A 7,912-nucleotide genomic window follows, 5' to 3' on the forward strand; every position below is an offset into this window, starting at 1 on the left:
ATGGGGAGACACCAGGCTGACCTCCACAGAGGACGTTCTACAGAACACCTGGCCGTAGCTGCTCACTGTGAACGACGGGGAGACACCAGACTGACCCCCACAGAGGACGTTCTACAGAACACCTGGCCGTGGCTGCTCACTGTGAACGACGGGGAGACACCAGACTGACCCCCACAGAGGACGTTCTACAGAACCCCTGGCCGTGGCTGTTGTGAACGACGGGGAGACACCAGACTGGCCTCCACGGAGGACGTTCTACAGAACCCCTGGCCGTGGCTGCTGTGAACGACGGGGAGACACCAGACTGGCCTCCACGGAGGACGTTCTACAGAACACCTGGCCGTGGCTGCTGTGAACGACGGGGAGACACCAGGCTGACCTCCACGGAGGACGTTCTACAGAACACCTGGCCGTGGCTGCTCACTGTGAACGACGGGGAGACACCAGGCTGACCTCCACGGAGGACGTTCTACAGAACACCTGGCCGTGGCTGCTCACTGTGAACGACGGGGAGACACCAGGCTGACCCCCACAGAGGACGTTCTACAGAACCCCTGGCCGTGGCTGCTGTGAACGACGGGGAGACACCAGGCTGGCCTCCACGGAGGACGTTCTACAGAACACCTGGCCGTGGCTGCTGTGAACGACGGGGAGACACCAGGCTGGCCTCCACGGAGGACGTTCTACAGAACACCTGGCCGTGGCTGCTGTGAACGATGGGGAGACACCAGGCTGGCCTCCACGGAGGACGTTCTACAGAACACCTGGCCGTGGCTGCTCACTGTGAACGACGGGGAGACACCAGACTGACCCCCACAGAGGACGTTCTACAGAACACCTGGCCGTGGCTGCTCACTGTGAACGACGGGGAGACACCAGGCTGACCCCCACAGAGGACATTCTACAGAACACCTGGCTGTGGCTGCTGTGAACGACGGGGAGACACCAGGCTGACGCCCACAGAGGACGTTCTACAGAACACCTGGCCGTGGCTGCTCACTGTGAACGACCGAGAGACACCAGGCTGACCCCCACAGAGGACGTTCTACAGAACCCCTGGCCGTGGCTGTTGTGAATGACGGGGAGACACCAGACTGGCCTCCACGGAGGACGTTCTACAGAACCCCTGGCCGTGGCTGCTGTGAACGACGGGGAGACACCAGACTGGCCTCCATGGAGGACGTTCTACAGAACCCCTGGCCGTGGCTGCTGTGAACGACGGGGAGACACCAGGCTGACCTCCACGGAGGACGTTCTACAGAACACCTGGCCGTGGCTGCTCACTGTGAACGACGGGGAGACACCAGGCTGACCCCCACAGAGGACGTTCTACAGAACCCCTGGCCGTGGCTGCTGTGAACGACGGGGAGACACCAGGCTGGCCTCCACGGAGGACGTTCTACAGAACACCTGGCCGTGGCTGCTGTGAACGACGGGGAGACACCAGGCTGGCCTCTATGGAGGACGTTCTACAGAACCCCTGGCCGTGGCTGCTGTGAACGACGGGGAGACACCAGGCTGACCTCCACGGAGGACGTTCTACAGAACACCTGGCCGTGGCTGCTCACTGTGAACGACGGGGAGACACCAGACTGACCCCCACAGAGGACGTTCTACAGAACACCTGGCTGTGGCTGCTCACTGTGAACGACGGGGAGACACCAGGCTGACCCCCACAGAGGACATTCTACAGAACACCTGGCTGTGGCTGCTGTGAACGACGGGGAGACACCAGGCTGACCCCCACAGAGGACGTTCTACAGAACACCTGGCCGTGGCTGCTCACTGTGAATGACCGGGAGACACCAGGCTGACCCCCACAGAGGATGTTCTACAGAACACCTGGCCGTGGCTGCTCACTGTGAACGACCGGGAGACACCAGGCTGACCCCCACAGAGGACGTTCTACAGAACCCCTGGCCGTGGCTGCTGTGAACGACGGGGAGACACCAGACTGGCCTCCACGGGGGACGTTCTACAGAACACCTGGCCGTGGCTGCTGTGAACGACAGGGAGACACCAGGCTGACCTCCACAGAGGACGTTCTACAGAACCCCTGGCCGTGGCTGCTGTGAACGACGGGGAGACACCAGGCTGACCTCCACAGAGGACGTTCTACAGAGCACTTGGCCGTGGCTGCTCACTGTGAACGACGGGGAGACACCAGGCTGACCTCCACAGAGGACGTTCTACAGAACACCTGGCCGTGGCTGCTCACTGTGAACGACGGGGAGACACCAGGCTGACCTCCACAGAGGACGTTCTACAGAACCCCTGGCCGTGGCTGCTGTGAACGACGGGGAGACACCAGACTGGCCTCCACGGAGGACGTTCTACAGAACACCTGGCCGTGGCTGCTGTGAACGACGGGGAGACACCAGGCTGACCTCCACAGAGGACGTTCTACAGAACCCCTGGCCATGGCTGCTGTGAACGACGGGGAGACACCAGGCTGACCTCCATGGAGGATGTTCTACAGAACACCTGGCCGTGGCTGCTCACTGTGAACGACGGGGAGACACCAGGCTGACCTCCACGGAGGACGTTCTACAGAACACCTGGCCGTGGCTGCTCACTGTGAACGACGGGGAGACACCAGGCTGACCTCCACGCAGGACGTTCTACAGAACACCTGGCCGTGGCTGCTGTGAACGACGGGGAGACACCAGGCTGACCTCCACGGAGGACGTTCTACAGAACACCTGGCCGTGGCTGCTCACTGTGAACGACCGGGAGACACCAGGCTGACCCCCACAGAGGATGTTCTACAGAACCCCTGGCCGTGGCTGCTCACTGTGAACGACGGGGAGACACCAGGCTGACCCCCACAGAGGACGTTCTACAGAACCCCTGGCCGTGGCTGCTGTGAACGACGGGGAGACACCAGGCTGACCTCCACAGAGGACATTCTACAGAACACCTGGCCGTGGCTGCTCACTGTGAACGACGGGGAGACACCAGGCTGACCCCCACAGAGGACGTTCTACAGAACACCTGGCCGTGGCTTCTGTGAACGACGGGGAGACACCAGGCTGACCTCCACAGAGGACATTCTACAGAACACCTGGCCGTGGCTGATGTGAACGACCGGGAGACACCAGACTGGCCTCCACGGAGGACGTTCTACAGAGCACCTGGCCGTGGCTGCTCACTGTGAACGACGGGGAGACACCAGGCTGACCCCCACAGAGGACGTTCTACAGAACACCTGGCCGTGGCTGCTCACTGTGAACGACGGGGAGACACCAGACTGACCCCCACAGAGGACGTTCTACAGAACCCCTGGCCGTGGCTGCTCACTGTGAACGACGGGGAGACACCAGACTGACCCCCACAGAGGACGTTCTACAGAACCCCTGGCCGTGGCTGCTCACTGTGAACGACGGGGAGACACCAGGCTGACCCCCACAGAGGACGTTCTACAGAACCCCTGGCCATGGCTGCTGTGAACGACGGGGAGACACCAGGCTGACCTCCACAGAGGACATTCTACAGAACACCTGGCCGTGGCTGCTCACTGTGAACGACGGGGAGACACCAGACTGACCCCCACAGAGGACGTTCTACAGAGCACCTGGCCGTGGCTGCTCACTGTGAACGACGGGGAGACACCAGACTGACCCCCACAGAGGACGTTCTACAGAGCACCTGGCCGTGGCTGCTGTGAACGACGGGGAGACACCAGGCTGACCTCCACAGAGGACGTTCTACAGAGCACCTGGCCGTGGCTGCTGTGAACGACGGGGAGACACCAGGCTGACCTCCACAGAGGACTTTCTACAGAGCACCTGGCCGTGGCTGCTGTGAACGACGGGGAGACACCAGGCTGACCTCCACAGAGGACGTTCTACAGAGCACCTGGCCGTGGCTGCTGTGAACGACGGGGAGACACCAGGCTGACCCCCACAGAGGACGTTCTACAGAGCACCTGGCCGTGGCTGCTGTGAACGACGGGGAGACACCAGGCTGACCCCTACAGAGGACGTTCTACAGAGCACCTGGCCGTGGCTGCTGTGAACGACGGGGAGACACCAGGCTGACCTCCACAGAGGACGTTCTACAGAGCACCTGGCCGTGGCTGCTCACTGTGAACGATGGGGAGACACCAGGCTGACCTCCACGGAGGACGTTCTACAGAGCACCTGGCCGTGGCTGCTCACTGTGAACGACGGGGAGACACCAGGCTGACCTCCACAGAGGACGTTCTACAGAACACCTGGCCGTGGCTGCTCACTGTGAACGACGGGGAGACACCAGGCTGACCTCCACGGAGGACGTTCTACAGAACACCTGGCCGTGGCTGCTGTGAACGACGGGGAGACACCAGGCTGACCTCCACGGAGGACGTTCTACAGAGCACCTGGCCGTGGCTGCTCACTGTGAATGACGGGGAGACACCAGGCTGACCTCCACGGAGGACGTTCTACAGAACCCCTGGCCGTGGCTGCTCACTGTGAACGACGGGGAGACACCAGGCTGACCTCCACGGAGGACGTTCTACAGAACCCCTGGCCGTGGCTGCTCACTGTGAACGACGGGGAGACACCAGGCTGACCTCCACGGAGGACGTTCTACAGAACCCCTGGCCGTGGCTGCTCACTGTGAACGACGGGGACCTCGCGGGGACTGTCCCAGACGAGGAGAGACGGAAGATACGGCGGCTGAATAAAAGTGAAGATGGTGGGTGGGTCAGGTCAGGGAACAGAGAAGAGACCTGCATGGGAACCGTGGTGAGATCCAGACAGACGCCCGAGTTCAGGTCGTTAACGGTAACGCCCCACAGCCCCAAGCGCTGACGAACGTGTCAGGGGTACGGAAGATGCCGACGTCGCAGGAGACAAATGACACGTAGGCGCTCTCTAAGGCCACTTGGGGAGCTCTCCTGTAAATCTAACTTCATTCTAACACAGAAAGTTAAAAAAAAATGTCTGTGGAAAAGCTAGCTCCCTCCACCGCCTCCTGTCCATAGCTTCATTTTTTTTCCAAGTGAAACCTTAGTTCTACCTTCTAAAGACATGAAAAATACCCCCCGAGGAGGGCCGACTTCGTTGTGGGCACCGTGCTGGGGCAGAGCTCACATGTGGGAGGAGGGCACCCTGTCTGTCTGTCTGTCTGTCTGAATGGTCGTATGGACCGACCGCAGTCAAGCTGCCGGGTCAGGCTCCCCTTCGGGTGCAGAGTCCCCCATCTGCCTTCCCTCGTGGGGGAGCCAAGAGGTCAGACACGGCACACGGGCCCAGTGGACACCCATGGGGCCCCCTCTGCCCGTCAGCCTGCTCCCCGATTGATCAAGTGCAGGGACAGGCCAGGGGATGCAGACGTGGGGAGAAGCTGTGTCGCAGGAGAGGGGACACAGAACAACTGAGTCCCCCCACCCCCACCAAAAGGAAAGTTAACCCCGGGAAGAGCAGAGGACATTAGCAGGTTGATTTCATCTCCTGAGGGAGAGCTGAGATGATATTGCAGCCGTAAGACAACAGAGCAAGCTATTGCGAAAAATATATAAAGAAAGAATATGAGAGTTTCTGGAAACGAAAAATTGCCAAAACAAAGAAACAATCCAATGAAAGGGCTGGAGGAGGGGTGGGATAACCTCGCAGAACTGGGAGTCGAGAGAAAATGAGAACCACCGACCCAGAGGCCAGATGCGCAGACCAGCACGCGCGGCACCAACAGGGCGCGCCGGGCGCTGACTACGTGCTCGGCAGGCTGCCAAGCAGGGTACCCACACGCAGGTCCCACAGCCCAGTGACAGGTGCAGCTGGGAGCCCTGTGTTACAGATGAGGAAACAGGCCTGGCCGTGAGGGACGACTTGTGAAAGCCACATGTCCCCTGTGGGCTTTGCTGCTAGGGGTTGGCCCCTGCGTCCCTCACAGGCGCACCCTGGGCGCGGGGGCTTCCCTTGCTGGTAGCGAGCGCTGGAAGAGCTTGAGAATCCAACCGCGGTCCTTCCCACCCCCACCGCCCCACGGCCCATGACTGACCTGTGTGAGAAGAGCCTGCACCCTCGCCTTGTGTGGGACAGACTCGGAGCCATAACCTCTGCTTTGGTGCATCTCTCAAGGTGGGCTTGAAGTGGGGTTTCACCGGAGGTCACAACCTTTCCATCAACCCTCCCCCCTTGCTGGGGCTTCCCAGAAGCGCTTATGTTAATAGACAGATGGTTCCCAAGTCCCTGACCCAGGCTCTGCCTCTGGGAGAGTCGGACCTAAGGATGGGGAGGGAATCGTCATTAAATACAGTGGAGAGCCCAACAACGATGTCCCCGGACTTCAGGAAGCTGCAGGAGAACTGGAACCACCTTGACCGGTGTGTACCACGTGCCAGGGCTGAGGAGGGGACAGTGCAGGGTCCTGGATGAACCCTGTCAACCAGTCAGAGGTGGTGGTGGTGGTGGGGGGGTGGATTCAGCCATCTTCCATGCATGTGCGTCCCTCCTGGACCACTCCTGGGAATAAACACTCCGCCCAACATACAAACAAGCCTCTCAGTGAACAGAGGTCCAATTACCTCTGTCTCCTGAGACTCTGCCTTTAAAAAGTAGAATATTTTCTCATGTTTATGGATTTTCTTCTCCCAACAAAACAGAACAGAGCATCAGCAAAAGCTCAAGATGAGAAGCTCAGAGGATGAAGGCAGCCTTCCCCTCCCACAGAGCTGTTCCCACAGCGCCCAGCTGCGCCAGAGCCTGAATGACACACAGGATAGAGACCGTGCAGCATAGAGACCAGGAGAGACCATGCAGGATAGAGACCAGAGAAGAGACCATGCAGGATAGAGACCAGAGAAGAGACCATGCAGGATAGAGACCAGAGAAGAGACCATGCAGGATAGAGACCAGGGGAGAGACCATGCAGGATAGAGATCAGAGAAGAGACCATGCAGCATAGAGACCAGAGAAGAGACCGTGTAGCATAGAGACCAGAGAAGAGACCATGCAGCATAAAGACCAGGGGAGAGACCGTGCAGCATAGAGACCAGAGAAGAGACCATGCAGCATAGAGACCAGGGGAGAGACCGTGCAGTATAGAGACCAGAGAAGAGACCATGCAGTATAGAGACCAGGGGAGAGACCGTGCAGCATAGAGACCAGAGAAGAGACCATGCAGTATAGAGACCAGGGGAGAGACCGTGCAGCATAGAGACCAGGGGAGAGACCGTGCAGGATAGAGACCAGAGAAGAGACCGTGCAGGATAGAGACCAGGGGAGAGACCGTGCAGCATAGAGACCAGAGAAGAGACCGTGCAGCATAGAGACCAGAGAAGAGACCGTGCAGGATAGAGACCAGGGGGGAGACCGTGCAGGATAGAGACCAGAGAAGAGACCATGCAGGATAGAGACCAGAGAAGAGACCGTGCAGCATAGAGACCAGAGAAGAGACCGTGCAGCATAGAGACCAGGGGAGAGACCGTGCAGGATAGAGACCAGGGGAGAGACCGTGCAGCATAGAGACCAGGGGAGAGACCGTGCAGCATAGAGACCAGAGAAGAGACCGTGCAGCATAGAGACCAGGGGAGAGACCGTGCAGCATAGAGACCAGGGGAGAGACCGTGCAGCATAGAGACCAGAGAAGAGACCGTGCAGCATAGAGACCAGGGGAGAGACCGTGCAGGATAGAGACCAGAGAAGAGACCGTGCAGGATAGAGACCAGGGGAGAGACCGTGCAGCATAGAGACCAGAGAAGAGACCGTGCAGCATAGAGACCAGGGGAGAGACCGTGCAGGATAGAGACCAGGGGAGAGACCGTGCAGCATAGAGACCAGGGGAGAGACCGTGCAGCATAGAGACCAGAGAAGAGACCGTGCAGCATAGAGACCAGGGGAGAGACCGTGCAGGATAGAGACCAGAGAAGAGACCGTGCAGGATAGAGACCAGGGGAGAGACCGTGCAGCATAGAGACCAGAGAAGA

The sequence above is a fragment of the Saccopteryx bilineata genome, chromosome 5, assembly GCF_036850765.1.
Source record: "Saccopteryx bilineata isolate mSacBil1 chromosome 5, mSacBil1_pri_phased_curated, whole genome shotgun sequence".
Classification (NCBI taxonomy): Eukaryota; Metazoa; Chordata; class Mammalia; order Chiroptera; family Emballonuridae; genus Saccopteryx; species Saccopteryx bilineata.